This window comes from Bufo gargarizans, chromosome 1, assembly GCF_014858855.1.
Source record: "Bufo gargarizans isolate SCDJY-AF-19 chromosome 1, ASM1485885v1, whole genome shotgun sequence".
NCBI lineage: Eukaryota > Metazoa > Chordata > Amphibia > Anura > Bufonidae > Bufo > Bufo gargarizans.
Window position 1 is genome coordinate 574,402,968 of NC_058080.1, and position 21,116 is coordinate 574,424,083.

At 45.9% G+C, this 21,116-nt stretch overlaps 1 protein-coding gene across 6 annotated transcripts in view; it reads left to right on the plus strand.

The window, feature by feature from the left end:
- Positions 1 to 913: 913 nt before the first annotated feature.
- The window catches only part of CLIP1 (CAP-Gly domain containing linker protein 1), a 123,842-nt gene continuing 103,639 nt past the window's right edge, over positions 914 to 21,116 (plus strand). For all 6 annotated transcript variants that reach the window (XR_006387409.1, XM_044275728.1, XM_044275724.1 and 3 more), the window contains exon 1: positions 914 to 1,047. The gene's annotated coding sequence lies outside the window, so the exon portion shown is untranslated. The remainder of the gene's footprint in view (positions 1,048 to 21,116) is intronic.

The following is a 21,116-nucleotide window of genomic DNA, read 5'->3' on the forward strand; positions in this document are numbered from 1 at the left end:
TCTCTGTACCTATAAGTCCTCTCAGCCACCCAATGCATCTATAATAATAAACGGGACCCAGACAAATCCGTTTTCCTTTCCCATAGACTTCAATTAGGACGGAAAGCAAACGGAATGCCTTTTAAAGGCTTCCGTTTTGCATTCTGTCTGTGCATTCCGTTATAACGGAATCCCTAACGCTAGTGTGAACCCACCCTTAGGGTCCATTCACATTTGTGGATCTGCAAAACACGGACACTGGCAATGTGCATTCCGCATTTTGCGGACCACACAACGCCGGCACTCTCATAGAAAATGCATTTTCTTGTCCGCCATTGCCGACAAGAATAGGACATGTTCTATTCTTTTTGCAGAACGGAAGTGCGGATCCGCAAATGCAGACAGCACATTCCGTGCTGCAAATGCTTTCAGTACACTTGCGTTTTTCCAGATCCGGCGTGTAATTCCGGCAAGTGGAGTACACGCCGGATCCGGACAACACAAGTGTGAAAGAGGCCTTAGCCGGAGAGAAAATTGCAGCATGCTGCGGTATTTTCTCCGGCCAAAAAACGTAAGAGGGACTGAACTGAAGACATCCTGATGCATACTGAATTGTCTCCATTCAGAATGCATTAGGACAAACCTGATCAGTTTTTTTTTCCCGGTATTGTGCCCCTAGGACGGAACTCAATACCGGAAAACAAAAACGCTAGTGTGAAAGTACCCTATTCAGACGACATTGTAGCTATGCACCAGCTTTATCATGCAACCTGAGCCGCTGTGATGTATGAGAGAACTCCTTCACAGTTGCTCAGGGCCACCGGCCAGCACACGGTATACTGGACAGTCCTCTGCCGTCTCCTCCGCCCCCGTCAGTCACACGGAGCCGTCTCGCTTCCCACCAATCCTCTGCCGCCAGTGACGTCAGCGCTCTCCGCCCCTCGCCTCGCGCCTGCTGACACAGAGGCTCACGCTCCCCAGCTGGTAACTGTGTGAGGTGAGTGCGCGGCGGCCGGTGAGCGGAGTGTGCGACCGGAGAGAGAGAGGGGACACCCGGCCGGGGAGAAGGTGAGTGGCCGCCTCCTCTTATCACTGTACGGGAGACTGCGCGTTAGGTAGTGGAAGCAAAGCTGCCTCCTCCGCTGCAGGGCTCGGAGGGCAGGCCGTGCGCCGTACATTACCGCACACCCAGAGTGCACCGCGGTACCGGAGCCCTGTCACCTACAGTCTCCTCCCTCCTGTATCATGGCCGTCACGGCGCAGGCACCCAGCTTCATCAGTGGGGGGGCACACACGTCACTCCCCGGACCCTGCAGACGGTAACGGTTACCTGACCCCGGCTCTGACTATGATTCCGTTATTGGTGCTTATGGTCGATGTCTCAGCGGGACTACAACTCCCTGCAAGCTCTGACAGGCTGTGTCATGCTGGGAGTTGTAGTGTTGTGCAGGAAGAGCCATTTCCTATGTCCTCACATATTTCCCTTCCTGTTGTGCTGATTTTGACACTTAAGTGCTTCCATGATTGATACTTAAGGTGTCCTGGTCCTGAAAAATTCCTTCAGTGGAAATTGAGGACAGGGTCCCGATAACGCGCCTGGAATTCAGTGTCCGGGCAGAAATCCGAGGAGGAATATCGTGTATTGTGAGGGAATCTGTCACCAGGCCCCCACATCTGTCAGGAGAGCGCTTGTTCCATACACCTCCATTTACCAGGAGTGCCTGTTCATTTCTGTGGCGGTGGTGAACTGTGTGGCGTTACAGGGGCTTTCTGCCACCCTAAGGGCCCTTTCACACCAGCAAGTTTTCCTCCCAGATGTGTGTAGTGAACGCAGAGCATCTGGACTGAATCTGGATCCATTTATTTCAAAGGCCCTGTGTCTCTGCATTTAGGAACAAAATCTCAACATCTTCGATATTGTGCATTTTTCACGCAGTTCTGGCTCCATAGAAGTGAATGGGGTCTGTGTGAAAAATGGAAGACATCTGGTTTCTAGAATCAGCAACCTCCGGCACTCCAGTTCTTCAGAAACTACAACTCCCAGAATGCTCTATTCACTTCTATAGGAGTTAGAAGAACAGCCAAGCATGTTTGCATGCTGAGAGTTGTAGTTTCGCAGCACCTGGAGTGCTGAAGGTTGCTGATCCTTGTCCTAGGAGATTTACAGTATCTCACATTTTTGTAAATATTTTATTATATCTTTTCATGGGACAACACTGAAGATATGACACTTTGATGTAATGTAAAGTAGTCAGTGTACAGCTTGTATCAGGGTACTTTCACACTAGCGGTTTTCTTTTCTGGATTAAAGTTCCGTCACAGGGGCTCTATACTGGAAAATAACTGATCAGTTTTATCCTAATGCATTCTGAATGGAGAGCAATCCGTTCAGGATGCTTCAGGATGTCTTCAGTTCAGTCCGTTTGACTTTTCAGGACGGAGATAATACCATAGCATGCTGCGGTTTTATCTCCGTCCAAAATTTCGGAACACTTGCTGGAATGCCGGATCCGGCATTAAAAATACCACAATGCCGGATCCGTCCTTCCGGTCTGCGCATGCCCAGACCTTTTGAAAATGTGAAAAAAAAATAGAAACGCGTCCGTATGACAAACGGCAGACTGATCCGTTCTTGCAATACATTTGTGGGACGGATCCGTATCCGGATCTGTCTACAAATGCTGTCCGTTTGCATGCAGATTGCCGGATCGGTGACGGAACTGCTTGCTGGATCACTCTGCCGCAAGTGTGAAAGTAGCCTAAGGCCTCTTTCAAACGGGCGTTGCGGGAACATGCGTGATTTTTCCGCGCGAGTGCAAAACATTGTAATGCGTTTTGCACGCACGTGAGAAAAATCGGCATGTTTGGTACCCAGACCCAAACTTCTTCACAGAAGTTCGGGCTTGGGATCGGTGTTCTGTAGATTGTATTATTTTCCCTTATAACATGGTTATACGGGAAAATAATAGTATTCTGAATACAGAATGCATAGTAAAATAGCGCTGGAGGGGTTAAAAAATAATAATAATTTAACTCGCCTTAATCCACTTCATCGCACAGCCGGCATCTCTTCTGTCTTCTTTCTGTGCTGTGTGTAGGAACAGGACTTGTGGTGACGTCACTCGGGTCATCACATGATCCATCACCATGGTAAAAGATCATGTGATGACCGGAGTGACGTCACCACAGGTCCTGTTCCTGCACACAGCACAGAAAGAAGACAGAAGAGATGCCGGCTGCGCGATGAAGTGGATTAAGGCGAGTTAAATTATTATTATTTTTTAACCCCTCCAGCGCTATTGTACTATGCATTCTGTATTCAGAATTCTATTATTTTCCCTTTATAACCATGTTATAAAGGGAAAATAATAATGATCGGGTCTCCATCCGGATCGTCTCCTAGCAACCGTGCGTGAAAATCGCACCGCGTCCGCACTTGCTTGCAGATGCTTGCGTTTTTCACACAGACCCCATTAATTTCTATGGGGCCTGCGTTGCGTGAAAAACGCACAAAATAGAGAATGCTGTGATTTTCACACAACGCACAAGTGATGCGTGAAAATCACCGCTCATGTGAACAGCCCCATAGAAATGAATCGGTCGGGTGCAATGCGTTCAACTCGCGCATCGTATCCGCGCGGAATATTCGCCCGTGCGAAAGGGGCCTTAGTGTTACAAAGTCTTAGGTGTGAATGGGGAGCAGATGTATTACATTTGTTCTCTCACTGGAAGTTCAACATGGCACCTCATGGCAAAGACCTCTCTGAGGATCTTATTTTTTATTTTTTTGCTCTACATAATGGCCAGGTATGCTCAACCTGCGTCAACTGCAATCATTCCCTGACAGCCTACAGCTATCATCCTACAGAAGGGCACCGTGGGACTTGTAGTTTTACAACAGCTGGAGGGCCGCAGGTTGAGCATTCCTGGCTTAGGCTATAAGAAGTTTGCCAACACCCTGAAACTGAGCTGCAGCACGGTGGGCAAGACCATAAAGCAGTTTAACAAGACAGGTTCCACTCAGAACAAGCCTCGCCATGGTCAACCGAGACGTTGAGTTGTCTTTTCAAAATAGATGTATGAGTGCTGCCAGCAGAGATTAAAGGGGTGGGGGGGTCAGCCTGTCAGTGCTCAGACCATACGCCGCACGCTGCATCAGATTGGTCTGCATGTCTGTCATCCCAGAAGGAAGTCTCCTCTAAAGATGATGCACAAGAAAGACCAAAGTTTGCTGAAGACAAGAAGACTAAGGACGTGGATAACTGGAACCATATCCTGTGGTCTGATGAGACCAAGATAACTTTTTTGGTTCAGATGGTGTCAATTGTGTGTGGCGGCAACCAGGTGAGGAATACAAAGACAAGTGTGCCCTACCTACAGTCAAGCATGCTGGCGGGAGTGTCATGGTTTGGGGCTTCATAAGTGTTGCCGGGTGTTGGGAGATACAGTTCATTGAGGGAACCATGAATGCCAACATGTACTGTAACATACTGAAGCAGAGCATGATCTCCTCCATTCAGAAACTGGGCCACAGGGCAGTATTCCAACATGATAACGACCCCAAACACACCCCTAAGACGACCACCGCCTTGCTAAAGAAACAGGGTTTAAAGGTGCTGGACTGGCCAAGCATATCTCTGGACCTAAACCTTATTGAACATCTGTGGGGCATTCTCAAATGGAAGGTGGATGAGCACAAGGTCTCTAACATCCACCAGCTCCATGATGTTATGGAGGAGTGCATGAGGATTCCAGTGGCAACCTGTGAAGCTCTAGTGAACTCCATCCATGCCCAAGAGAGTTAAGGCAGTGCGGGAAAAAATGGTGGCCGCACAAAATATTGACCCTTTGGGCACAATTTGTCCATTTTCACTTAAGGGTGTACTCACTTTTTTGCCAGTGGTTTAGACATTAATGGCTGTGTATTGTTATTTTGAGGGCGCACCAAATTTACACTGTTATAAAAGCCGTACACTGACTACTTTACATTTTATCAGCAGCCAATGGCAGACGGTGACAGGGACGAGCCTCCCAAGTGTCACCAGATGTTTTCATCAGCGCATGGGGAGAGGCAGCAGCGGCGGTGTGGGGACCAGGAGTGGGTTAAGTATATTCAGTGTGGGGGGCCTAGGCATATGGGGGGATTTTTCTACTCTTGGATAACCCCTTTAAGGGTACTTTCACACTAGCGTTTTTCTTTTCCGGCATAGAGTTCCGTCACAGGGGCTCTATACCGGAAAAGAACTGATCAGGCATATCCCCATGCATTCTGAATGGAGAGTAATCCGTTCAGTTTGCATCAGGATGTCTTCAGTTCAGTCGTTTTGACTGATCAGGCAAAAGAGAAAACCGTAGCATGCTACGGTTTTTTCTCCGGCGAAAAAAACTGAAGACTTGCCTGAACGCCGGATCCGGCATTTTTTCCCATAGGAATGTATTAGCGCCGGATCCGGCATTCAATACCGGAATGCCGGATCCGTCGTTCCGGCATGCGCATGCGCAGATCGGTAAAAATGCGAAAAATGTACAAGACGGTCTGCATGACAAGCGGAGAGACGGATCCGTCCTTGCAATGCATTTGTGAGACGGATCCGCATCCAGATCCGTCTCACAAATGCTTTCAGGCAGCAGCAGATCGGCGGATCCGGCGGCCAGTTCCGACGACGGAACTGCCCGCCGGATCACACTGCCGCAAGTGTGAAAGTAGCCTAAGGCCTTTTTTACACGTCATTGAATCACGGATGTGTGCTGTCAGTGTTGTTCATGGACAACACATGTACCCATTGACTTTAATGTGTGTATTCGCACATCAGTGGTATTCCACGGACCATAGTGACACCACGGAAGCATTTCCTATTTGGTCTGTGATTACAGGGCCCTCACACACATTGTAGTCTTTGGGTCTGTGAAAACCACACACGCAACACGGATGCCATCTTTGCTTGGTCCATGGTTTTCGTGGATTATTGGTCGGTTTTCAACCTAGCAGTGTCAGTGGAATACGGATGGAACATGGACAAAAGATGGACTCCTCACGGGTGATCCACTGTCATGTCTGTGTGAAAGAAGCTTAAAGGGATTCTGTCACCTCCCCTAAGGCAAAAAACGATTTAAAACCAGCCATGCAGCACAGCTTACCTGGATTAGGCTGTGCTGTTCAATCTTGAAATCCGTCCAGCAGTTAGTTCAAAAAACGAGTTTGATCAATGAGGAAATGCGTCCTGAAGGTGCCCAGAGGGGCGTTTTTTTCTTCTGAGAGAGCCCAGTCCCGCCCCTTTTTCAGTGCCCAGCCCGCCTTCCTTTTACTTCCTAACTGCCGCCCCCAGCCTGCCACAGCCTCTCCTGCCTCTCCTCCCCCTCCCTCTTGCCGAACGAAGTCTCGCACAGGCGCAGTAACCACTGAGGGCTGCGCCTGTGCGATCATCAGGAGACTGAGGGCGGCAGCTTCATCTTCGTCACTGGGCATGCGCCGAGCCCAGTGACGTCCGATGCTCGCTCTTCCCTGCTGACTGAGGGAAGAGCGAGCATCGGACGTCACTGGGCTCGGCGCATGCCCAGTGACGAAGATGAAGCTGCCGCCCTCAGTCTCCTGATGATCGCACAGGCGCAGCCCTCAGTGGTTACTGCGCCTGTGCGAGACTTCGTTCGGCAAGAGGGAGGGGGAGGAGAGGCAGGAGAGGCTGTGGCAGGCTGGGGGCGGCGGTTAGGAAGTAAAAGGAAGGCGGGCTGGGCACTGAAAAAGGGGCGGGACTGGGCTCTCTCAGAAGAAAAAAACGCCCCTCTGGGCACCTTCAGGACGCATTTCCTCATTGATCAAACTCGTTTTTTGAACTAACTGCTGGACGGATTTCAAGATTGAACAGCACAGCCTAATCCAGGTAAGCTGTGCTGCATGGCTGGTTTTAAATCGTTTTTTGCCTTAGGGGAGGTGACAGAATCCCTTTAAGGCTGATTCACATGACCCTGCTCTGTCAGGGAAACATGGTCTACCTGTGGGCTGCATCTCATGGTCCAACCATGGCTCCCCTGACCCAAACTGACTGCATTATAGTGATTTATGACACAGTCTGTTCTATAATACTGTACTCGCATCACCATGTTCAGTACTGTACAGCTGCGATCAAATAGAAACAGACTGTATCATAAAACACCATAATGCATCAGTTTGGGTCAGGGGAGCCGTGGTTGGACCTTGAGATGCAGCCGACACACAAGCACGGTCATGTCACTCAGCCCTTAGACTGGGGCTAAATGGAGACTTTCCCAAGGCAGTGTCAAAGGACCAAAGACTGCTGTGTAGCACCGCCGTTCTCACAAGTAATGTAAGGGCTCTATCACGTGGACAGATAGAGCAGATGATTGTTGGGAAGGTCAATCGCCTGCTCGCTAGAGGAGGAGACTGCTGCTAATACATGCAGCAATATCCTCCTCAGTATAGGGACAAACGATCGCTCATGCATTGCTCGCCCCTATGCTGTCTTATTGTTTGCTGGCAGCAGAGCGGCTATTACAGTGTGCGATCTGCCGCAGGGAAACCAGGATTTTTTAAACGTTTAAAAAAAATCCTGATAAATGAGCATATGCCCGTTCATTGGGTAATCGGCAACAGTATTACACTGCCAGATGACTGCTAAAGAGCGTTCATAGCGATCACCTTAGCAATAATCTGCCCGTGTAATAGGGCCTTAAGTGAATGGGATCACATTGCAACCTGCAAGTTGGAAAAAAAAAATCTATTGCAGCAACTTGTGATCACCGAGCTTGTGTCACCGAGCTTGCCAAATAAAATATTAACAGTGCAGTCCACCAGAAAGATTAGCTTATGTGCTAAAGAGGCTTGAGGGGTCCTCTGCCGTGGAGTTTGGGACCTATTGTCAGTTCAAGGCCAACTGCTCTCTCCTGCACCCCTGAGCTGCCATGATGGGGCATGCCAGTAAATTCCCCCCTTCAGTACAGGGCCAAACCCCAGTACATATCCGTTCTGCTGTGTGATATTCTGGTTTCATGATATCATAGTTCATCAGTATCAGACTGGTGATGGTCCAACTGCCAGCAACCCTGCACGCCGTCTACATTGTAGTGATGGTACAAAGGGTGTTCTGAGAGTAAGACCTCCCTCCAGTGGTCTGAAATTGATGACCTAGCTCAAGGATAGATCATCAGTTTCATGAAACTGAAATATCCCTTTAACGTACTTGATAGATAACTTTTGTTAGGGCGTCTTTCGTCCACACATGCACACACCCTTTTAATACCGGTTTCATTGGGCTGCTGGGGCACTACACGTGTCCACTCCTCCTCATGAAATCACATGTCTTGCATAAAGTGGCTATGAATAACTTTCACATAGGCTTGAATGAATTGATATGCTATGATGGATCACTAGCTTTTATCTTTGGTTGTAAAGTCCAATGTGAATTCTTGTTTGACTCATTCACTTAAGATGGGCTACAAAAGATGCAGATGGCACATGGGTGTGCTGTCCGCAGCCGCATGGCTATTTCTTGGCATCCGAAAAAAAAAAAATGTCTGACTATACTCCGATTGCAGAACCTATGTTCCCAGCACAGATGTGGACAGATCATATGAATGGGACATGCGGGTGCGGATATTATTTGTTTTAGGCCTCATGCACACGACCGTTGTTTGGGTCCAAAACGGCGGCTCGGATGCGGACCCATTCATTTCAATGGGGCCGCAAAAGATGCGGACAGCACTCCGTTGCTTTGTTCCGCGGCAGTTTTTTTTTTTCATTTTTCATGTCCGTGGATCATCCAAAAATCAAGGAAGACCCACGGACGAAAAAACGGTCACGGATCACGGACCTACGGACCCTGTTTTTGCGGACCTTAAAAAAAAAACGGTCGTGTGCATGAGGCCTTACTCAGATAACTGCTTCAAAAACTGCCACATAATAGCGTATGTGACGCCATCCTTAGGCTACTTTCACACTAGCGTTCGGCTGTCCGCTCGTGAGCTCCGTTTGAAGGGGCTCACGAGCGGACCCGAACGCTTCCGTCCAGCCCTGATGCAGTCTGAATGGATGCGGATCCGCTCAGACTGCATCAGTCTGGCGGCGTTCAGCCTCCGCTCCGCTCTGCAGGCGGACACCTGAACGCTGCTTGCAGCGTTCGGGTGTCCGCCTGGCCGTGCGGAGGCGTGCGGATCCATCCAGACTTACAATGTAAGTCAATGGGGACGGATCCGTTTGAAGATGCCACAATATGGCTCAATCTTCAAGCGGATCCGTCCCCCATTGACTTTCAATGTAAAAGTCTGGACGGATCCGCTCAGGCTAATTTCACACTTAGCTTTTTTTTGCTAATATAATGCAGACGGATCCGTTCTGAACGGAGCCTCCGTCTGCATTATTATGATCGGATCCGATCGAACGCTAGTGTGAAAGTAGCCTTAACGGGTATTGCAGTTTTTATGTTTTCATTTGTTTGTAGAGTAGGAACTAAATGTGAAAAATAATTCGACCCAGATGGTGGCCCAGCGTAAACTAAATCAAACAAAATAGCTAAAAGCTATACGAACCCTCTTTGTGGCCTAATATATTAAAACATAACTTTTATTATGCCAAAAATAAAAGATTATTTTAAACCAGATTTTGCTGGCAATTTGCTCACATCAGAAAGAAATAGTTACAATGTGATACTATTATCCTCACTAGGAAACAATGTTGCAAGGTGTTGCTTTTGGGGAGCATTAATATAATGCTTCTTTGTGAGTAACTGCACAGTTAAAGGGCTTCTGCAGTTTTTTTTAAACTGATGATCTATTCTCTGGATAGATTATCAGCATCTGATCGGTGGGGGTCCGACACCCGGGACCCCTGCCGATCAGCTGTTTGAGAAGGCAGCGGCGCTGGCAGTAGTGCTGCGGCCTTCTCGCTGTTTACCGCAGGCCCTGTGATGTCACGACTAGTATCACTGGCCTGGGTGCGGCTAAGCTCCATTCAAGTGAGCCGAGCTTAGCCCTGCCCAGGCCATTGATACTAACCGTGACGTCACTGGGCCTGCCGTAAACAGCGAGAAGGCCACGTCAATACTGCCAGCACCGCTGCCTTTTCAAACAGCTGATCGTCAGGGGTCCCAGGTGTCGTTCCCCTGCCAATAAGATGCTGATGATCTATCCAGAGGATAGATAATCAGTTTACAAAAACTGCAGAACCCCTTTAAGGGTACTTTCATACTTGCGTTGTGAAGATCCGGCAGGCAGTTCTGTCGCCGGAACTGCCTGCTGGATCCAGAAATCAGTGTGCAAACAGATAGCATTTGTAGACTGATGCGTATGCGGATCCTTCTAACAAATGCATTAAAACTCTGGATCCGTCTCTCCGGTGTCATCCGGAAAAACGGTTCCGGTATTTATTTATTTTTTGCGTTTTTAAAGGTCACCGCATGCGCAGAATGAAATCTGGAACACTTGGTGCTGGATCCGATATTAATGCATTTCAATGGAAATAAATGCCGGATCTGGTATTCCGGCAAGTGTTCTGGAATTTTGGACGGAGAAAATACAGCAGCATGATATTATCTGTAACATAGCCAAGATGGATCTGTCATGAACTCCATTGAAAGTCAATGGAGGACCGATCGGTTTTCTATTGTGCGAGATTGTGTCAGAAAAATTGGCTCAGGCAGCGTTTTGGTGTCTGTCTCCAGAGCGGAATGGGGATTGAACGGAGCCAAACTGATGCATTCTGAGCTGATCCTTTTCCATTCCGCATGCATTAGGGCAATCTGTTTTGGACAGCTTGTGAAAGCCCATGACCAAGCCCCATGTACCCCCAAAAATGGTACCAATTAAAACTACATCTCGACCCACAAAAAACAAGCCCTCATACAGCTACAACAGAGCAAAAATGAATGAGTTCTGGCTCTTGGAATGTGGTGAATTAACATTGCTATTGTGCAAAAAAAAAAAAAAAAAAAGAACATTTAGGGTCCATTCACACGTCTGCAACTGTTTTGCAATCCGCAATGATAGAAATGCCTGTTCTTGTCCATGGCTGCGGACAAGAATAGGACATGCTCTATTTTTTGGCGGGGCCGCAAAACAGAAGTGCGGATGCAGACAGCACACAGATGCCGACTTATTATGCGGACGTGTGAATGGACCCTAAGGGTGGGTTCACATAACTTTTTTGCTATCCGTTTAACAGGTACATTGTAAGAAAAAAAGATGCAAAAGCGCAGCACATCATGCTTTGTATTCTGTAGAGTCCATAGTGCTTCCGTCGGGTTCCGTGCCTCCGTTCCGCACCACACCTTACGGATCGCGGACCCATTCAAGTGATGCGGTGCACACAGCAGGTGTGATTATGGGCTGTCAGCAGTTTAGAGATAAGGGTTAGATATCGAGTTGTCAGTGCAGCTCTCTGATGTATTCACTGAGCTGGAGAATCAGTGGTCTGAAGGTACACTGAAAGTGAAAGCTGTAGCGGAAAAACTGATGAAAAGTTTTAATAAAGAGCAATTGAAAAATAATGATTTTTATCCCAAAATGAATGAAATGCAACTATTAATAAAATTGTAAAAAGATGGAGCATGTCCTCTACTCGACCACAAAATGCAGGACACCGTCCCATTGAAGTCGATGTGACACGGACATCACATTGGATGTCATCCGTATTTTGTGGATCTACGTTTTGCAGAAAAAAACTGGCTTACATACCATGGCAACCTATCAGATTCTACTTTTAATTTCTCGTAGCTCCTTTTGAAAATGAAAGTTGGAATCTGATTGGTTGTTATGGGCAACTTGGGCTACTTTCACACTCGCATTTTGGCTTTCCGTTTGTGAGATCCCTTCAGGGCTCTCACAAGCGGTCCAAAGCGGATCAGTTTTGCCCTAATGCATTCTGAATGGAAGATGATCCGCTCAGAATGCCTGAGTTTGCCTCCGATCAGTCACCATTTCGCTCTGGAGGCTGCCTGCAGCGTTCTGCTGTCCGTCTGACAAAACTGAGCCAATGGCTCTAGAAGGCATAATACCACCGGATCCGTTCATGACGGATGCATGCGGTTGTATTATTGTAATGGAAGCGTTTTTGCCGATCCATGACGCTAATGTGAAAGTAGCCTTAGCCAGTTTTCCTTTACACTAGTTCTGATAAATCTCCCCATAAGGGTTGTATGCATGAGGTCTCAAGTTTATATTATTGTAAATAACTCCTATTCCTCCAGGGTAGAGCGCTTCTCTAATTGAGATGCCGAGTGCTTCCACGTAATATTTTGTTCTGCTGTGGTGAGGTAATGGAATGCAGACGTCTACACTGAAGAGTTTCATATCGCGGATGTTTCTGGCTGAATGTGTTATTTTCCCAAGGGTGAGGCACAATGATTGAGGCTGGTGGAGCACGTATTCATTAACTTTTATTGCTGGCTGGACGCCCTTTACAGCGTCTTTTGGTAGCAGAACTTGAAAGTTTTGTTTTTGTTACCTGGAGCAGAGCGAATATGGTCCTCCCAAATAAGACCCAGCTGTGCCAGCTCAGCAGGAGCCACCCGCGCCTGCGGCACTGTCAGTCCTATTCTTCTCTGCCCTTGTTTACTTCTATTACAGTGAAGTGAAAAACGCACGCTATTTACTTAGCGAATGCTGAGTGATATACAGTAGGGTGTAACATCCTCAAAAGCTTTAGTATTATGATGGGCCTATTTTTCTGTGCATCACAGAGCGCAAATATAAATTTTGTGGGGCTTATGCATATTTAAAAAACACAGCATCATTAGGGTCCATTCACACGTTCGCAAAATGGGTCCGCAGCCGTTCCGCAATTTTACAGAACGGGTGCAGACCCATTTATTTTCAATGGGGCTGGAAAGTGCTGTCCGCATCCGCACTTGCGGATCCGCACTTCCACATCTGTGCTTCCGTTTCCGCCAAAAAATAGAACATGTCCTATTCTTGTCCGCAATTGCGGACAAGATTAGGCATTTTCTATTATAGTGCCGGCGATGTGCGTTCTGCAAATTGCGGATTGCACATTGCCAGTGTCCGTGTTTTGCGGATCCGCAAAACACTTACGGACGTGTGAATGGACCCTGACTTTGAGGTTTGCAGATGAGAAATCAATGGTAAACTCTTTGGCCTCTTTCACACGTCATATTTTTGGCCCGGATAAGAGGCGGGTGCGTTGCTGGAACACTCGCGATTTTTCTGCGCGAGTGCAAAACATTGTATTGCATTTTGCACTCGTGTGAAAAAAATCGCGCATGTTTGGTACCCAAACCCGAACTTCTTCACAGAAGTTCGGGTTTGGGATTAGTGTTCTGTAGATTGTATTATTTTCCCTTATAACATGGTTATAAGGGAAAATAATAGCATTCTGAATACAGAATGTATAGTAAAATAGCGCTGGAGGGGTTAAAAAAAAAAAAAAATATTTAACTCACCTTAGTCCACTTGATCGCGAAGCCCGGCATAATAATCATCGGGTCTCCATCCCGATCGTCTCCTAGCAACCGTGCGTGAAAATCGCACCGCATCCGCACTTGCTTGCGGATGCTATGCGATTTTCATGCACCCCATTCACTTCTATGGGGCCTGAGTCGCGTAAAAATCGCACAATATAGAGCATGCTGTGATTTTCACTCAACGCACAAGTAATGCGTGAAAATCACCGCTCATGTGCACGGACCCATAGAAATGAATGGGTCAGGATTCAGTGCGGGTGCAATACGTTCACCTCACGCATCGCACCCGCACGGAATACTCGCCCGTGTGAAAGGGGCCTTTGAGGTGCCCAAATTATCTCAGACATGACCCTGAGCAGCCTCACCTCTTTCTCCAGCGGTGTTTTCTGTGCCGCCTGTCTGGTCTTCCTTCTGGAATATGACATGTGACTGCTGCAGGCAATTACTGTTCTCAGCCCCACCCTCACCATGCCCCATTTTTGAAAAATGGCAAGGGCTACTTGTGGCTAAATTAAGGTTCAGTGTTTAAAAATGCCCAAACCAGCTGTTTGTGACTTTTACATCAGAAATCTGGTGTAGGGCCATAGTAAATAATCCCCCATGCCTGCTAGTAGTGTAGCCCCTTTTACTGCTACTGTGGTAGCCAAGCTCTGCGATGGATGGCTTAATACCTACCAGACATGTGTCGTACATGTACAGGGCAGGCAGTTGTGGATCGTGCCTTATATGTGATTGCGGGGTGTCAGTGGCTGCTAAGGCAGCTTGATGCCTCACACAGGCCTAGCGGCTTGACAGGTACAGAAGCCTGGGTCTCATAGGCAATTGTCAGTGTAAAACTGACAGTTCCAGTGTAGCATGTATTGTACCGCATTGGAAAAGAGAAAAGACATCCAAAAGTTATAGTCTCATAGTGAGACAAAAATAAAAAGTAAAAGTTATCACTCATCCAACCCATTTTACAATTTAAAGAAAAAGACATAAGGTATCAACATATCCGTAATGACCTGCTTTATAAAACTATCACATGATCCACCCCATCAAGTGAATACTTTAAAAAACATTAAAATCTGTGTCAAAACATCCAGTTTTGGTCACTTTACTTCACAAAAAGTACTATGTACCCCAAAATGGTACCAATAAAAGCATCAACTCATCCTGCAAAAACGATCCCCCACACAATTCCATCGCCAGAAAAAAAAGGCTCTTGGAAAACGCAAAACCATGATTATTTTTTTTTTCAAAAATGCTTTTATCGAGTGAAACTAAAAAACTAATGTTATATTAGATATTGCCACTTTCGTAACAACTGGCTCTGTAAAAATATCCCATTATCTACAATGTCAGGTGAACCCTGTAAAATAATAAATAAAAATGGTGCCAGAACAGCCATTTTTGGTCACCTCACAAAAAGCATAATATCGAGCCATCAAAAAGTACAGCGTTCCTCAAAATGGTACCAATGTGAATTCATCCAGCAAAAATGAGCCCCCCCACGCAAGACCATTGCCAGAAAAAAAAAAAATGCCTGGCACAAAAACATGATTTAAAAGAAAAGTGTAAAAGTGAAATAAATAAATACATATTTGATATCTCTACTAATGTAATGACTTTTTCGAGTTCTATAAAAATATCACATGACCTATCCCATCAGGTGAATACCATAAAAAAATAAAAACTAGGCCAGAACAGCCATTTTTGGTCACTTTGCCTTAAAAAAATCGTAATATCAAGCCGAAAGTCATACGTACTGCAAAATAGTGTCAATGATTATGGAAACTCATCCCGCAAAAAAAATAAGCCCTCACAGCTCAGTTGAGAAAAGTATGGTTGTCAGAAAACCGCTCTAATACCAGCGGCTGTGCGAAAGCAACATGGCAGCTGTAAATCAATCTATCAAAATCTGTGCTGCAAAAGCCAAAAGGTGGTCTTTCCCTTCTGAACCCTGCAGTGTACCCAAACAGCAGTTTATGTCCATATTGAAATGCTGTATATGTCAAAAACTTGGTTTTCACTTTGCACAGCCCCCACTGCGCATTTATTTCTGCAAAATACTAGTGGTGTCAAAATGTTCACGCCACCCCTTAGGCCTGGTTCACACCTGAGTGTTTTACAGCGTGTTCCTACGCGCTGTAAAACGCTCAACAGGCGAAAACCCATGTTTCCCTATGGGCATGGTTCTCACCTGCGCGTACGAACGCGCTGTAAGACTCCCTACTCCCAAAGAAGTACAGGAGCTTCTTTGGGGCGTATTGTCGCATGTTCGTGCCCATAGACCTCAACGGGAACAGGATGGTGCTCCGCAGGAAGTCTTTCATTCGATACCTCAGTGTAGACATGGCTGTTTTTCATTGGACGCCTCTGTGGTCAATCGCAAGAATGCGTGTACAACGCACGTTTCCGGTTTCCAAAAACGTGCTGTAATACGCCCCGAAAACGTCCAACAAAAACGCACGTAAAACACCCATATCAAATACGCTCAACTGTGAACCAGGCCTTAACAAATACCTTGAGTGGTGTATTTTTTTAATATGCATGTTCTGTGCATTTCTTTTTGCAAAGCACATGTGGAGTCAAAATTCCCACTAGACCCCTAATAAATACTGTCAGGATCAGGGACTTAGATTCAGGATGGCAGCCTGCAGGGTCACACTGGACCTCCCTCTGTCAGCACCCTGTCATCTGAAACGAATCAATCTTAACTGCAACCACTTGTCCTATCAGGCTGACGAGACACCTTGCATTAAATAACACCTAAGTACTTTCTATAACTGTTAGCATTCACAGGCTACTAAAGCAATATAGGTAACGCTTCTTCTAAGGTCATGGAATCGTTAGAACACAAGAAGGCTCTTATTAAAGTGAAGTTTTAATATAAAAAAAAGGACAGTGCGTTCAAACAATGGGGTTATAATAGAAAATACTACATTAAATATACAGACATATAACCACAGTGCAAGTTAACAGTTTGTAAAATAATAGGGATAAACAGAACTTAATACATTACGCAACGGTTATGTCTGGTTGCCTGGAGAAGCAGAAATATTATTCAGTCCATCAAGCTAGTGATCCCCAAAGAAATTACAGTTTGCTTTTATCCATGCAAGTCTTAAAAAGGGTCAGTGGGTACCCCCATAACCCCCTGGCCTGTGATTGAAGAGGAGGTCAGTGAGTATCGTAATGGCCTATTATAAGAGCTTTTACGACCACTTGCTGTAAACCAAGTCTGCCTCAAAACCTTTGTATTGAAATATCTTTTCGGGTATTCACCTTAGCAATTTCATATTACCTCCATCCACTCTGTCCGAATGTCCTGCACATTTGAGTACCAAATATGGCGGAGGTAATGACAGGATGGAGTTGTCTAATTATCTATTTAAAATAAATAGGATGGGGTCATTTATGAGTAGTTCTTATTATGCAAGCCCCTTAAAGTGACTTCAGAACGAAACAGGTAAAAAAAAATAGTTTTGAAAGTTTTCTTGACAATTTTTAAAAATTGCTTTTCATATTCTGAGCCTTCTATCATCCAGGGGGAAAAAAAAAGGCCTTTACAAAAATATGGGTCCATTCACACATCCTTGTGTGTTTTGCGGATCCACAAAACATGAACAGCGGCAATGTGCGTTTCCGCATTTTGCGGACTGCACATTGCCGGCACTAATAGAATATGCCTATTCTTGTCCTCATAGAAATTAATGGGTTCGCAAAATGCAGAATGGAATTGCGGATGTGTGATTGGGGCCTTATACTAACAAAAGTAGACATGGAAAATGAAGCAATAAGGCCCCATTCAATGCGTGAGGTGAACGCATTGCACCCGCACTGAATCCGGACCCATTCACTTCTATGGGGCTGTGCAGATGAGCGGTGGATTTTCACGCATCACTTGTGCGTTGCGTGAAAATCGCAGCATGTTCTATATTCTGCAGTTTTTCACGCAACGCAGGCCCCATAGAAATAAATGGGGCGCGTTAAAATCGCAAGCATCCGCAAGCAAGTGTGGATGCGGTGCGATTTTCATGCATGGTTGCTAGGAGACTATCGGGATGAGCAACCCCGGACCCCATTAAAGTAAATTCACTGTATTATTTTCCCTTATAACATGGTTATTAGGGAAAATAATAGCATTCTTAAAGAACCTCTGTCACCAGTTTCTGATCCCCACTTTTAAAAATATGGTTCTGTGCATGGAGCCCTTGTGATTACTATTGTGGTGTTATAAGCTAAATCTGCAGGCTCATTTAGTTAAAAAATCGTTTTATCTAACCTGTCAGTCATCTTGTTAAGGTGCCCAGGGCGTTGCTCATGGCTTGAAGATGCCGCCCGCCGCCGCCGTTGGTGCCCAGCTCCTCCTCTGCTCTCATCAGCGCCGCCTGAAAATACTTAGATACGCCTCCGGCTCTCCCTCACTCCCCCCTCCTTCTTTTCTAAGATCCTGCGCGTGCGCACAGGCCTGTGCCTGATGCTCCCGTGCGGACTTTTCCGTTCAGCCTCATTGAGCGAAGTGCGCATGCGCGGACACTTCGCTCAACCTCCCCGCTCAACCTCCCGATAACGCGAACACTGCCGCACGCGCAGGATCTTAGAAAAGAGGAGGAGCTGGGCACCAACGGCGGCGGGCGGCAGTAATCACAAGGGCTCCATGCACAGAACCATATTTTTAAAAGTGGGGGTCAGAAACTGGTGACAGAGTCCCTTTAATACAGCATGCTTACTAAAATGTGCCCTGAGGGGTTAAAAAAAAAATAAAAAAAATAAACTCACCTCATCCACTTGATTGCGCAGCCAGCATAGTCTTCTTTCTTCTTTTTTCAGGACCTGCAAAAGGACCTTTGACGTAATCGCGCTCACCATGTGGTGAGCACGGTGACGTCAGCGCAGGTCCTTCTGAATGAAGATGGAAGATCCTTCTATCTTCATTCAGCAGGACCTGCGCTGACGTCACCACGTGGTGAGCGCGATTACGTCATCAAAGGTCCTTTTGCAAGTCCTGAAAGAAGAAAGATGATGATGCCGGCTGCGCAAACTAGTGGATGAGGTGAGTTATGTTTTTATTATTTTTTTTAACCCTCAATTGACATTATACTTAGCATTCTGTATTAAAGAATGCTATTATTTTCCATTATAACCATGTTGTTATAATGGAAAATAATAAAATCTACAGAACACCTAACCCGAACTTCAGTAAAGAAGTCTGGGTTCGGATCTGGGTACCACATTCAGTTTTTCTCACGCGCGTGCAAAACAAATTGCTCTCGCGCGGAAAAAACTGAACGGAACGCAATCACAGTCAAAACTGAGTGCAATTGTGTCCCTACTCGTGCCGGTTTCCCGCAATGCACCCTGAACACATCCGGCCCTCACCCGCGACACCCGTGTCAAGGGGGCTAACTATTTCATAAGGTATCACTATCTGTCTGTCTTAAAAGCAGACAAATTCAAATTTTGAAAACTTTTCTACGTTTTTGTATTTTTTATTTTTATTTATGAATAAAGGTGAAACTTAGACTCAAATTTACCACCAACATGAAGTACAATGTGACATAAAAAACAATCTCAGAATCGCTTGAATAAATAAAAGCATTCTAAAGTTATTACAACATAAATTGACACGTTTTCATATTTGCTAAATTTGGCCCGATCCTTAAAGGAGTTGTTCTGCTATTTATATAGATGACCCATCTTTATGATGGGTCATCAATATCTGATCTGTGGGGGTCCGACACGCGACACCTCAGCCGATCAGTTGTTTCAAGAGGAGGCAGCGCTCCATGCGAGTCAGCTTCCTTTTCACTACACTACGCATTATCTCCTCTTGGAGCTGGGGTGTAGTGTAATTACAAGTATTCACTCCATTCATGTGAATAGACAGAGTACTTGTCATTACACTGCACTTCTGAGACAAAGTACTGCGTAATGAACAGGAATCAGTGCTCACATTGAGCACCACCTCCTCTTCAAACAGCTGATTAGTGGGGGTGCCGGGTGTGGAACCCCTGCCGATCAGATATTGATGGCCTATCCTGATGATGGGTCATCAATATAAATGGCAGGAAAACCCCTTAAAGGTGAAACAGGGCTGTATCCTGAAGGGGTTAAAGCACAGTCCGCTAGCATGCATTGTGGGTTCTTATTTCTTTTTTTGGAAACACATTTTTAAGGTTATGAAATAAATATGATCAGTCCCTCCAGATCTGATTCCTGTACATTGCATTAGAATGCGAACCTAGTGCTGACTGATTCCTACACTAACAATTTCCTTTTCAATAATTTATAAAAGAAAACTTACCCACAGGCTTGTTTTTGAGGAGATTTCTCTCCTGGCTCTTAGTTGCATTGGTCTTGGTTGCCTTTTTCTTAAAAGGTATATAGGAAACTGTATTATCAGAACTGAGATCAGAAGTTTGGGAAAAAATTAGGTGCATAAAGAGTTTACTAAACTATTGTAAAAGATATTTATACAAGTATATACAAAGATTAACTAAAGTGAGTCACAGAGAGTTGTCAACAACTGGGCCAGATCAATCGACCAGTGCCCAACATGGCAATTGGCTGACGCCAATATGATACAAACAGAGGTGATGGTAGCAAATTAAATGGGAGATTTATCAAACTGTAAAGTAGAACTGGCTTAGTTGCTCATAGCAACCAAGCAGATTCCACCTTTCATTTTTCACATCTCCTTTGGAAAATAAAAGGTGGAATCCAACATCTCCTTTGGAAAATAAAAGGTGGAATCTGATTGGTTGCTATGAGCATCTAAGCCAGTTGTACTTAACACCTGTTTGATAAATCTCCTCCTAAGGGCTCATGCACACGAATGTGTGCCGGCCGGGCCTGTGCTGCGGACCGCAAATTGTGGTCTGCAATGCACGGGCACTGACCGTAGGGCTGCCGCATGCGGAGGCAGGACCCATTCACTTGAATGGGGTCCGCGATCCGCATCCTATGGCCTGCACTGCAAAAAAGTAGTGTTTGCAATATTTTTTTGCGGTGCTGAGGCATAGATAGAAACTCCATGGAAGCACTCTGTAGTGCTTCTGTGGAGTTCTGTGCATCAGTTCAACACTGCACTTTCTGGATTCCGGAACCATTGACTTGATCTGGGATGCTGTGCACAAACCACTGGTGCCCATATACTGCGCGGACCCGCTGTTTGTGGGCCGCAATATGAGCCCAGCCAGGCAACGGCCGTCTGCATGATCCCTAAGGCTGGGATCACACGGGTGCAATGCGTGAGGTGAACGCATAGCACCCGCACTGAATCCAGACCCATTCATTTCTATAGGGCTGTGCACATGAGCAGTGATTTTCACGCAAAATAATAGCATTCTTAATATAGAATATTTAGTACAAGGTAAATTGAGGGTTCATTTTATTTTATTTTTTTAACTCCTCCAATTGATCGCGTAGCAGCCGGTTTCCTGTTTTTTCTTCAGGACCTGTCAAAGGACCTGTGGTGATAACACTGTGCTCATCACATGATACATCGCCATGGTGATGGACCATGTGATGAGCTCAGTGACGTCACCACAGGTCCCGAAGAAAGAACAGGAGACCGGCAGCTACGCGATCAATTGAAGGAGGTGAGTTAATTTAATTTTTATTTTTTTTACCCTCAATTGACCTTCTACTAAGCATTCTGTGTTAAAGAATGCTATTATTTTCCCTTATAACCATGTTATACCAAACGTTCATTAAATTTTTCTA